Raw genomic sequence first — 13180 nt, forward strand, 5'->3', positions numbered from 1 at the left:
GAAGCCCCTCATCAGTGTTGCAGCGGGCGGACGGACTGGATCGACGAGGTACAGGCCTGACAAAGCCAGTAAGAAGTTGCTTTATGTGTGGGAGTGGGAGCTGCATGTATCTGCTTTGAAGGAAAAGGCAATTGTTAAAGTTAGGATACCAAGATCCCCTAATCACCAGCCTGTGTATGACTTTAAGTGGGAATCCTTCTATATAAATGCACCTGGTTGTGTCTATTTAGAAAAACTGTATATGTATGCATGTATGTTAGAAAACATAACTTCCATGACAAATATAAACATTATACTTATTATACCTTAGCTCAGGGGCGTCCAAGTTTTTTCTGCAGTGGGCCACTTCATCAGAATTGTATACGTGCGAGGGCCGTACTCATTTTTCACTGTGAGAAAATATGGCCTTTAATAAAATATGCAGAGTAAAATAAATTAAATGACACAAAACCTTTACTTTTCCTCTCACTGATTTCTGGGCCTAGAAAGTTTTGTGACTACAAATGCAGGATTCTGTATAAGTAAAAATAAAATAGTTCTATTTATTTTAGCGATGCACTAAAATGAAAATTCTGGACCAAAACCAAAAATTCAGGGTTCACTTAGCCGAAACTGAAAATGACCCCCCACACACTTTTAATAAAAGCAAGTTACACACCAAAGTTGTACAAAAAATTATATATTATGATTGTTAACAGCAATCTCAGGCATACCTAGATTCCAGCATGTACTGGTTGGCTGGGCATTGTACCGGTATTTTTTGTCCAATTTTAGTGTGTAACCATACTTTTATTAAAAGTAACACACAACAATTGGACAAAAAAAATCAACAATATGACTTGGCATGATAGGAGTGTGATTGCTAACAGCAAACACACTCTTTTTATACCCAGGCAACCAGTAAATGCTGGAACCTAGGCATGATGGGACTGCGATTGCTGTTAGCAGATTGCTGTTAGCAATCACACTCCTATCATCCCAAGTCAGCCAGTACATGCTGGTACAGGGTGGCTGTAAGTGCAGACCCCATACTGCTGGCAGCATCAATACACAAGGGGGACAGCTAGCCAGGTTTCAGCATGTACTGGCTGACTTAGCATGATAGGAGTGTGATTGCTAACAGCAAACACACTCTTTTTATACCCAGCCAACCAGTAAATGCTGGAACCTAGGCATGATGGGACTGTGATTGCTGTTAGCAGATTGCTGTTAGCTGTTAGCAATCACACTCCTATCATCCCAAGTCATCCAGTACATGCTGGTACAGGGTGGCTGTAAGTGCAGACCCCATACTGCTGGCAGCATCAATACACAGGGGGGCAGCTAGCCAGGTTTCAGCATTTACTGGCTGACTTGGCATGATAGGAGTGGGATTGTTAACAGCAATCACAGTCCCATCATGCCTAGGTTCCAGCACTTACACATCCATGCTATCACACACACACAAATTCATTCATTGACAGATGAATTCCCTCAATCAGGCATTCTCATTCAAACACACTCCCCCACCCCCTTACCTGCACTACAGCTCTCTCAATGCCGATCACAGACTTCAGCAGGGGGCGCGGCCTCCCTCGTTCTCCCCACAGAGGAAGCAGGACTGGAACAGAGAATAGACCCTCCCACAAGTAAGCAGCAGGGCTCTTGTGATCCTGGCTGCCGATCTCACGCGGGCCGCATGTTGGACGCCCCTGCCTTAGCTCATAGGTAATGGATTCACCCATGCTTGTTTTGGAAAACTTAACCACCTTGTTATGTTTCTATTGTTGCATAAATAGACTAAGGAAGTGGGTAAGGTTGTTTGAGACTTAATTTCATATAACAAGTTAACATCATCTAATACTTTACATACATATAAGCTGTTTGATCATTGATGCCACTTAGGTCACTGTTTATACAACGCTTTACAAGAGTTGTCAAACAGAATAACATGTTTATTTTTAACATGTGAGAATTACGTTAATGGTAATGTTAATACCTTCTTGAGAGCACATAATGCTTGTATGCTAACACAATATCTTTGTTATGATAACTGCTGAAACAATCACATAGAAAATGTCACAAAGTTTTAATGCTTCACACCAACTTACCGTATTTTTCGCTCCATAAGACGCAGTTTTTTTCCTCCCAAAGTAGGATGAAAAATCAGCCGCGTCTTATGGAGCGAAGATGCACGCACGCAGGGAGGGAGGGAGGGAGGGGGGGGGGGGCAACGATATACCGTATTTATCGGCGTATAACACGCACTTTTTTAACTAAAATCCGGAGCTTAAACCCTACCTGCGTGTTATACGCCGATAAATCCGGGGTCGCAACTGAGGCAGGCGGCGGCGGCCGCCAGCAGAGGAGTCCTGGATTTCTGCCAGTCAGGGGGGCCCAAGGGGTGCCGAGCGGTTGCTGAAGACAACCGCTCGGCAACTCTCGGGCCCCCCTGCCTGACAGATATACAGGAATCCTTTGCTGGCGGCGGCCGCCACCGCCACCGCCGCCGCCGCCTGCCTCAGCGCTTCAACTCCTGTGTTGGAAGCGTTTGTCTCGGGTGCCGGCGCTTTACGCTGGGCGCCGGCATATGACGTCAGACGCCGGCGCTCAGCAGTGAAGCGCCGGCACCCGAGACAAACGCCTCACGCTTCCAACACAGGAGTTTAAGGTAAGTGACCGGGGCGGGGGGGGGATCCTGAGAAGGGGGGGGTTAGGGAGTTAGAGGGGAGATCCTGAGAAGGGGGGGTTAGGGAGTTAGAGGGGAGATCCTGAGAAGGGGGGGTTAGGGAGGGAGGTCTTACTGTGTGTGTGTGTCTCACTGTGTCTGTGTGTGTCTCACTGTGTCTGTGTGTGTCTTACTGTGTCTGTCTTACTGTGTGTGTCTTACTGTGTTCATAGCTTATTCAGTTATTGTAATAAATATTTTAGCCCATTTTTTAGCTCAAAATATTTTTTCCTTTTTTTTCTCCTCTAAAATCTAGGTGCGTCTTATCAGCAGGTGCATCTTATAGAGCGAAAAATACAGTATATCCTTTGCATAGAACAATAAAATGCCATAAAACCCAATACATCAACAGGGACTTTTATCGCATTCTAAATACATAGACATTAATATGTAGTTGGTCCCCCTTTTGCAGGTATAACAGCTTCCACTATTCTGGGAACGCCTTCAACAAGATTGCGGCGTGTTCTTTGGGAATTATTGTCCGTTAATCCAGTGGAGCATTTGTGAGATTAAGCAATGATGCTCGCCCATCAGACTGCCAGAGAAGCGCAATTCATCATACCACAGAACACATTTTCACTGCTCCAGAGTCCAGAGGAGGCGTGCTTTACACCACTCAATCCATGGAAAACCATTGCATGAAGCTCCCGCCGCACAGTTTTTGTGCTGCTATTAATACCAGTGAAAGTTTGGAAATCTTCCACTTTTGACCCACACACAATTAAATATACATTCTCACACACACACACACACAATTAAACATACATGCTCACACACACAATTAAACACACATGCTCACAATCATACATACATACAAACATACTTACATACATACCCCGGCCCACACTTACCCCTCAACGTTTCTGCAGCTTGCTATCCAGCTGCTCATGCACAGTGTGCGATCAGTCTTGGTGACCTTGATATCTTCATGTCTCCCGGTGCTGGTTCAAAATAGTTGCCTGGTTAATGATCCCATCTAAGCCTTGCACGCACAGGAATAGCTAGCAAACCACTGGACTCATTGTTAAATTAAAGGCCTTAGGGTTTTAAACTAGACCCCATTCTTGCATCTTTTCACTAAGTGCAGGTATTTATGACCCAAATCATAATTATTGTTGACCATAGCAGTGCTTCTTGTGTACTAGCCTACGTTGTTTTTGTGGTCTTCCTTGGCTAGATTATTGTCCAATGCAGCCACATAGAATTAATTTTGAATATAGAGGCTGCATATTTCCAATGTCCCCCATATCTTTGCTCACCCCTACACTGCCACAGAAACTCAGTATAGCTTGTTATAGCACAGAACCTAATCTACTGGCATGGAAGTATTATGATATAAATGTGAATTATTCTTTGGTCTGTCTCTCTAGATTGTGTTGAATATTAGATCATGTCTGATTGTGCCTTACAATATATAATTCATTGTGCACATGATCTTATAAATAATATGTATGGCTATTCATGTCTCATAAGATATGAAAGCTATGTCGTACATTAATAACATAGATTACTGCATAGAATATATAGAGTTTAATTTCCAGTGAGGTAAAATTTTAAAGCTACACATTTATCTAAAAGTATAAAATCTAAACTCATTTTCCGCATAACACCAGAGAACTGAGTTAAGAAGCTATCTTTATTCAACCCAGTGAGCAAAAATGATATTAAGTGTGTCTCACAGAATACAGCTTTGAATAAACGCCTCTCTTCCAGGCCTTCGTAATGTAATGAAATTCATGCACTGCTGAATTGTTATAAATTAAAGATTAGTATATGTTTTGATTTAGATTAAAATCAACGGTGTCAGGTGATGGATTTATTATATAAAAAGCAAAGCATACTGTTTGTCATATTGTAGATAAGTATTTAGTGTCAAGAGGATTTTCATGCTATACAGTGCTACTCAACCCTCTCCTCAACGCACACCTAACAGTCCAGGATTTAGTCCCTCATTTGAAAATCTTTGTAAGATATACATAACATACACATAGGGAGGATTGATGACCAACTTAGTGACAATTATTTTCCAGTTACAAAGGCAAGGTTGCATTTTAAAGTTAGTTATGGGAAGCTTAATACCAAAGAAATATAACCTTGGCTTTAATGTGGTATAGCACTGTGTAATTAAAGCATCATATAACAAATACATCATAGTTCTAAAAACGAAACAATCGGAAGGAATAAGCATAATGAAGAACATTTTTATTCAAATGAGATTAGTTAACATCTGGTTAAGTCATAGATGGCTATCCATACTATTTCCCATGCTTTCCGAACTTTGCCTGATGTGTTTTAGCAGATTGCACATGGTGTTGGCGATTATATACAACTACTGTAAAGCTCTTCATAATAATAATAATAATAATAATAATATATTTGTGCTATACAGAGTTACTGCAAATGAGCAGTTTCAAATATTATATGACATATATGAAAGCAAGATGGCAGGCCAAACAGTCCAACAAAAAATAGCATTGGTATTTTTATGTTAATATTAGTACCCACCTTGAGCCATAGTTCAGACAGAGGAAACGAGTAGAAGTTGCCACCACCTGTCATCAACCACTGGTATAGACCAGGAAACAGAGCCCATACTGGTGAGCAGAAGCAGGAGGCAGGGAAACTGGACTGCAGGGTTCAGGTAGGCCTATAACAGCAATCAGGCTGAACAACAGAAACAGCTGGGTAGCAGGACCACAGGGGTAATTCGAAAGGCAGGGTAAGGAGGTCAAACAGCCATGGTAAAACAAGAATGGATAATCCAAATAATTAGTCAAGGTCGACAAAGGGTGATCCAAACGAACGGTATAAGGTATAGCCCTAAACTTGGGTAGCAGGAACAGGCAGGTAGGCACAGGTAAGGGGCATGCAACGTGCACAAGCAGGGAATAAACACGCTTACTTATACTTGACAAACAAAAATACAGCTGCCTGCAAGTGTTCAGGGCCTAAATAGTGTAGAGATGGCCTATGGGCGTGCTCTGCCCTAATTGGGTCGTGGCACCTTTAAGAGTCACCCGCGCACAGCTGAGGACAACGTGTAGCTGTCTGCAGAAAAGAGGCCCAAAGTCTCCCTCCACGCAGCTTGGCAGAGCATCACGTGATGGACCTCTGCATGCAGCAGGCATAGAGGCACCTGCCGCAAAGGTGAGTCTTTGCAGCGACAGTTAATTTGAAAGATTAAACAGCATGACTATCATGTTGTTTATAGGTGTAATACACTATATGACCAAGAATTATGTGGACACCCCTCCTAATTACTGAATTTAGTTGTTTCTGCTACACTCATTGCTAAGAGATGTATAACATCAAGCACACAGACATGCCGTCTCCATAGACAAACATCAGCAGTAAAAAAATGGGTCATACTGAAGAGCTTGGTTACATTACCTGTGGCATAGGATGCTACCTTTGCCACAAGTCAGTGTGTGAAATTTCTGCCCTGTTAGATCTCCAATGTAAGTGCAATTATTGTGATGTGTAAAGAAGTACCAACAGCCAATCCATGAAAATGTAGACAACGCACACTCACCGAGCAGGTGCTGAAGAACATAGCAAAAAAAAAATCATTTGTGCTCTGTAGAATCACTCACTACAGAGTTCCAAACTCCCTCTGGAAGCAACATCAGCACAAGCACCATGCATTGGGAGCTTCATGCAATGGGTTTCCATGGAGGAGCAGCTGTACACAGGCCAAAGATCACTATATGCAATACAAAGCATTGGCTAAAGTAGTGCAAAGCACATCATCACTGGATTCTTGTGCAGGGGAAACGTGTTCTCTGGAGTGATGAATCATGCTTCACTGACTGAGGGACAAATCTTCGCATATGCCAGGAGAATTGTACCTACCAGAATGCATGGTTCCTACTGTAAAGTTTGGTGGAGGAGCCATCATGGTCTGGGTCTGTTTTTCAGGGTAATGTTTCCAGCAAAGGGTAATGGTAATGCTACAGGATACAGTACAAAGACATTTTAGAATTCTATGTTTCCATGGCACTCGTTTGGGGAAGGCCCTTTTGAGTTTCAACATGAATGCTCTCCCTGTGCACAAAACAAGGTCTTTAATGACATGCTTTGACGAGTTTGGTGTGGAGGAACTGAGTGGCCGAGTGGCCGCCACAGAGCAATAAACTTAAATGCATTGAACAACTTTGGAACACTCAGAATGCTGATTGCAAGCCAGACCTTCTGAAAATCCCCTTGAAGAGTGAAGTTGCAAAGAGAGGGGAGGGCACTCCATATTAATGCTTATGGTCTTGGAATGGGATGTCCATCAAGCTCATACAGGTATGATGGCCAGGTGTCCATAATATGGAATGTAACAACTTTAGGGTGCGGTAAGATAGGTAAATGGCACCCAGACTCCCTGGTAACTGAGATGCCCAGCTGCAGTAGTAGCTCAGCAACTCGCACAAACAGTGCCAGCTGCACTGAACACAAAGCTTCATGTGAGTGGAAAGAGTGGAATAGAGAGGTGAGGTGAGAGAGATAGAGGGAGGGAAAGAGAATATGTATGTGTATGTGTGTTACAGTATTGTGTTAATTAAATAGTATTCAAAATTACATGTACGGGGTATCAAGGAAGTACTGTTATATGGGGGAGGTATGGCTGTGGCCAGGTAAACCAGGTAAATACATTTAGTGGTTCAATATTACTTTCTATTCCCTAAGACAAGTAAACAACCTACAGAAAAAGCTTATTTCTCATTTAACCCCTTCAATCCCAGAGCAATTTTGTCATTTTTGCGCTATGTCGGTTCAGCGATGATTCTCTTTTACTGTGAATAGTGTACCCATATAAACTATATATTGTTTTTTCAAGGTGAGATAGAGCTTTCTTTTGATACCATAGTTGGATGATTAGCTGAAAATTTAGAATTAGAAATTTAGTAAAAACTAGCAAAAATTAGAAAAAAACATCTGTGTTTTTTTCATTTTCCCTCTGAATCCTCACAAAATTAGGTAAAGAGACAGAAAATTCCATCCAGATTTATCCATTTAGGTGTCCAGCGGGCCCTCTGGAAGTCAATGAGGTCGGATTTGCCTGCCGCATCCGACCATCGCTCCGTTGATCTCGGCCTTCTGGACTGGGTTTTCCTGGTGGTGTTGCGGAACTCTGCCACAGTTTGCCAGGGTTGTCAGGCACCCTATGCCGGATTTATAGGTGAGTGGTCGGCGTCGACCACCACAACCAGGACAATGACCGATCTGGTGCCCCGCGCCGTCCCCGGCGGGCCCCCTGGTGCAGGCGAGCAGCCCACCTCCCCGCGCTCTCCTGGCATGGCCCCCGGGCCCCCCGCGGCCCTGAGGCCTCTCCCCAGGCTTGGTGGAGAGCCGCCCCGGGTGCCGGACCCCCCCCAGGTGACTGAGTTTGCTCTGCCCTGGACTCCCAGTGGCCTGAAGCCGCGGTAGGTGGCCCACCCGCGGGCGCCCCCCACGGGTTCCCACCACCGTGGAGCACGGAGTGGCTTTTCTCCCAGCCCTGACAAAGGTGGGGAAGCGCGTGTGTGCTCTCCCTCCGTGCCCCTGGGCCCGCTGGTCTCTCCTGAGGCCTGCGTGTGCCCCCCGCAGACCCCATCCGAAGGCTGCCCCCGCCCCGCGCCTGTCCTGGGCTGGCTGGGGAAGGGAGTGCGGTCCACCGGGGTTGGTGCCTGCCCACCCCCTGCTGCCGTGGGGGTGGCTCAGTGCATGATGGGAGCAACCTGGTTGATCCTGCCAGTAGCATATGCTTTGGTGACTCTAGATAACCTCAGGCCGATCGCACGTCCCCGTGACAGCGACGATACATTCGGATGTCTTCCCTATCAACTTTCGATGGTGCTTTCTGTGCCTACCATAGTGACCACGGGTAACGGGGAATCAGGGTTCGATTCCGGAGAGGGAGCCTGAGAAACGGCTACCACATCCAAGGAAGGCAGCAGGTGCGCAAATTACCCACTCCTGGCTCGGGGAGGTAGTGACGAAAAATAACAATTCAGGACTCTTTTGAGGTCGTGTAATTGGAATGAGTACACTTCAAATCCTTTAACGAGGATCTATTGGAGGGCAAGTCTGGTGCCAGCAGCCGCGGTAATTCCAGCTCCAATCAGGGCTGGGTGTGGCTGTAGCTCAGAGTGTGTGCAGAGCTTGGAGAGAGAGGTTGTTGTTTGGTGTGCTGCTTGGAGATCTACGTGCTAGAGAGAGGAAGAAAGAAACACTCTGCGTTTGTTTTACTCCTGGGGAGGTTTTTGCAGCCTTCCCAGGGGCTCACCATGGCCTCAACTCTGGTTGAAGAGTGGAGGTCCCGACTTCACCACATCACGGAAAGAATGTGCTTCACAGAGGATGGACGGTGTGTGAGAAAACAAGACAAGGCGGGTGTTTGTGTGGATATGAAGAGGGATGTGTCGGCTTTACAAGCTTATAACAGAGATTGAAATGTTTAAAAAGGGAGTTGGTCTGCCGCATAATCTGAGGGCCGATCCTACTACCCTCCTGTTGCTGGGGGCCCTGCAACAATGGGCCCTAGCCCTCAGGGATGCCGGGACCAGGGCCTTGCAGACCGTTGAGACCATGGTGTGGGAGACCCCGGTAGAGGCAGAGGAGGATTGGAGTCCCACCTTTGCCCAAAAAGCTATGGAAGGACTCCCCCAGTCTGCTGGCCTCCAGGATGCCTCCCAGGACTCCCTCCAGCAGGCCCTGGACATGTGTATACGAGATCTACGGTCCCTGGGGGAACAGAAGGAAGCTGTGGCTACACAGCTGAAAGAGTTACGGCTTCAAAGTAACAGGATGGGGAATAAACATTGTGGCCCTATAAGAGAGCAGATCAGCTCCCTTAAAGAAAAAGACATGGATCTTATAAGGAAAATAAAGCAGAGTGAGAACAGAAGGAGTTTTTTGAGACAAAAGCTGCAGGAACTGGAAGCACAGGCCACAGCAGTCTCTCATTTGCCGGAGGAGCAGGACTCTCAGCAAGTACAGGAATCACAGCAGGATCCCAGAGCTCAGGAGCCTTTCGTTATACGCCACCAACTCATATTTTCTTTAGATGAATTGGATGAGGAGGATGAGGTTCCAAGCCACAGCAGCCGCAGGAAGAAAAAGCGAAATACAAAGATCAAGAGCAGGCCCGTTGTTCCATCATCCGGGGAGGAAAGTGCCGGGGAGCCTCTTAACATCGCGTCTGAGGAGGAGTTTCCATCCCTCCCGACCAGGGTCCCTGGTGCTCGAGCTAATGATCCGGGAGCGGGCCTTTCTACTTCGCGCCTTTCCTATGTGGACAGGGAAACAATCCCCACTGGTCAATATTTGGTCAGTGAGCATCAAGGAACCGTGAGTACCTTTCCTAATGTGTCTGTTTCCCTTGTTGTTTCTATTGAACCCCTTATGTCGGTCCCGTGTGTTGTCCCTGTACGTCTCCCTTCCCCTGTTCGTCATGAGACTCTGGTAGTGGCCCCTCATACGGTTGTGGCTACGGTGGCAGCTCCGGATGCGGCTACGGTGATTGTTTCTGCAGTTACTGTGGCTTCTCCGGCTGCAGCCACTGTGGCTGCTCCGGCTGTGGATGCTGTGGTTCCTGTTTTTGCTGGTTTTCCTGCTGCTCCGGCGGCAGATGTGATCCTTGCTGCTCCGGTTGCAGTGGACGTGGACCCTGCAGCTCCGGCTGCAATCGCAGAGGCCCCCGCTGCTCCAGTTGCGGCAGCTGTGGCCTCAGTTCCTGCAGCTCAGAATGGGGTAGCCGCGGTCCGTGTGGTGGCCCCTGCTTCGGCAGTGGCTTGTAGGGTAACCCCTGCTTCGGCGGTGCCCCCTGCAGCGGCTCTTGCTTCAGCAGTGTCTGCTGCGGAGGCCCCTGCTTTGGCGGAGGCCCCTATGGAGACCCTTGCTTCGGCGGAGGCCCCTACGAAGGCCGTGGCCCCTAAGGTGGCCCCAGTGGCACACGTACGCCTGGGGAAAAGTAACGGGATTACAGGGGGGGATTACGGGATTTTCAGAGACCCATAGAACCCGCTCCAACGGTGGCCCCAGGTAGGCCCGCCGGTAACGCTTGGGCAGCGGGACCCCCCAGAGTGCAAACCACCGCACACGGCGAGCGGACTACGGGACTCCCCGTGGGGAAACCCATGAGGAGAAGGAATGTGGTCCGCTTGCTCTACGTAGGGGAGGGGACCGTGCCAGAGAGAAAGCCAGAGAGAAAGCGGGTCATAGGGGCCCTGAAGGACCTGGGTTTTACGGCCGCTGACTTTTTTGCCATCATCCATATAAGTGGCACCCCTGAATTTGATGTCAGTTTTTTCACCCCGAAGGGTCTGGAGCTGTTCTGGAGGGGGTGCCTAAGTCCGCGGGCAGCTTATGGGCTCAAATTAATGTCCAGGCCATTTCGCGCCAGGAAGTTAGAAAAGTTACGTTTATGGTGCGGAATGAGTCAATACCCGTTGCGGATATTATGGTGTGGGCCCGCAGATACGGGGAGATTTTGACCACACCGGTCAAAACTCTCTGTGAAGACGGGATCTGGAATGGTGGCTGGACGGTACACATCCGTTTGAGGGAGGTACGGGGTCTCCTACAGCACATGCCGAATTCATTCTTCATCGGATCTGACCGGGTATCGTGCTTCTATCCTGGTCAGCCCAGGGTGTGCCACAAATGTGGTTCACCCAGGCATTTCAGCATAGGGTGTGATGTCATCAAGTGCACCCTATGCGGTATTGTGGGACACTCCAAGCAGGAGTGCACAACCATCCGGTGCAACCTGTGCGGGGTATTGGGCCATTCCTATAGAGCATGTCCCGAAGCCCAGCACAACTTGGAACAAATTTGGGAAGGACAAGGTGACCTAACAGAGGTAGAGCAGCCAGTTGTGCGGGGCGCTCAGGACCAGGTTCTGCCCGATGCCCCAGTTACCTCCACCGGCACCACCCCTGTAAGTACTACCACAACCTCGTTACCTAGACGACCCAGGCGTACAGTTCATATGACTAATGTTGTCTGTACTCCCTCCACAGATATAACCGGACGTGTCTTAACATCGGGACCCCGAGCTGCATCCACGCGGGATGAGTCGGGGTGGACTAAGGTCGGTCCGAGGAAGGAGACCTCGACTCAGGAAGCAACTTGGCGAGTTTCCACAAGATCCTCCACCGCTGCCAAGACCCATTCCCGGAGGGATCCACCCTTGACGTTGGAGGGGGAGAAAGTCCCTTCGGGACAGGGAGACTCCGGGGCCCTTAAACCCGATAATGTCACCGACTGTGTGGACGGGGGCATTCCAGTCCTAAACAGGCTTTTCACTCTGATGGACTGGGGCTCCCGCATGGAGGTGGCAGAGGAGGAGGAGAGGACCACGGGGGTCCAGAGACAACTGGCAGAGGTGGAGGACAGCGAATTGGTGGAGGTGCAGATTCCGGAGGATGACGCCTTGCCCGTGGGGCTCTCCGCGAAGAGGTAACCCTCCAATTCAGATGGTGAGAACGTATGGAAAAAGGGAAAGTCTCCTCATTCTCATCACCCTTGATGGTGACTCTCCCCATACTATCTTTAGCCACTCATAACGTGGCTAGTATTAAGTCGTGCAGGGCCCGGTTTTTAGCTTATGAGAACTGGCACAGGGAGAAATATAATATAATCTTTGTCCAGGAAACCCACCTGGACTCCCTGGGGGCCCTGCATGCAGCTAAGCGTGAATGGAGATGGGGTCACTCCTTTTTTTTCACTAGCCACGGAGGGCTACGGGGGAGTTGCAATCCTGTTCCAGGATGTGGACATAACGTTCAATAGGGTGATTGAGATAACGAAGGGTAGGTGCGTAGTTCTTGATGTGTCGGTAGGCAGGCAGCCTCTCCGTCTGATTAATATCTATGCCCCTCAGACCAAGTGGGAGAGGAAGCGTCTGTTTAACGAGATAGAGCCTTTCCTCTACACGTCCCGGCACATTGTCTTTGGCGGTGATTTTAATACCGTTACTAGGACCAAAGACAGGAAAGGTGGCAAAGACAAACCGGGATACGACGCTTTGGCCCTTACTAGAATAGTCAGGCAGGCAGGCTTGGTAGATGTGCATATTAAGCACAACCCAGACCTCATGGGTTACACATATCAGTGAGGTAGCTGCCAGAGTAGGATAGATAGGATTTATGTTAAGGAGTCTTTTCCGGTGACCGCATTTGTGCTTAAACCGGTTGAGTTCTCCGATCACCTTATTCTCACTTGTCTGTTAAATGTCTCGCAGGCTCCGCTAAGAGGTAAAGGGATTTGGCGACTTAATTCCGACATCCTGACAGAAGGCTGGGTTCAGCAGGCTTTCGAGAACTTCTTTCATGACCAGGCCACCGTTGCGGAATTCTGCACGACGAAGTCTGAGTGCTGGGAGATGTTGAAGGTGAGAACCCGTGCCTTATTTCGCTCTCTTTCTCAGAACATCCAGTCCTCGAGGTACAGGACTTACCTTGGGCTCCTGTGCAAGTTAGACTGTCTGGTGTCGCAACGAGG

Source organism: Sceloporus occidentalis, unplaced genomic scaffold (assembly GCF_023333645.1).
Source record: "Sceloporus occidentalis isolate IW3139 unplaced genomic scaffold, rSceOcc1.0.p SCAF_48, whole genome shotgun sequence".
Lineage (NCBI taxonomy): Eukaryota > Metazoa > Chordata > Lepidosauria > Squamata > Phrynosomatidae > Sceloporus > Sceloporus occidentalis.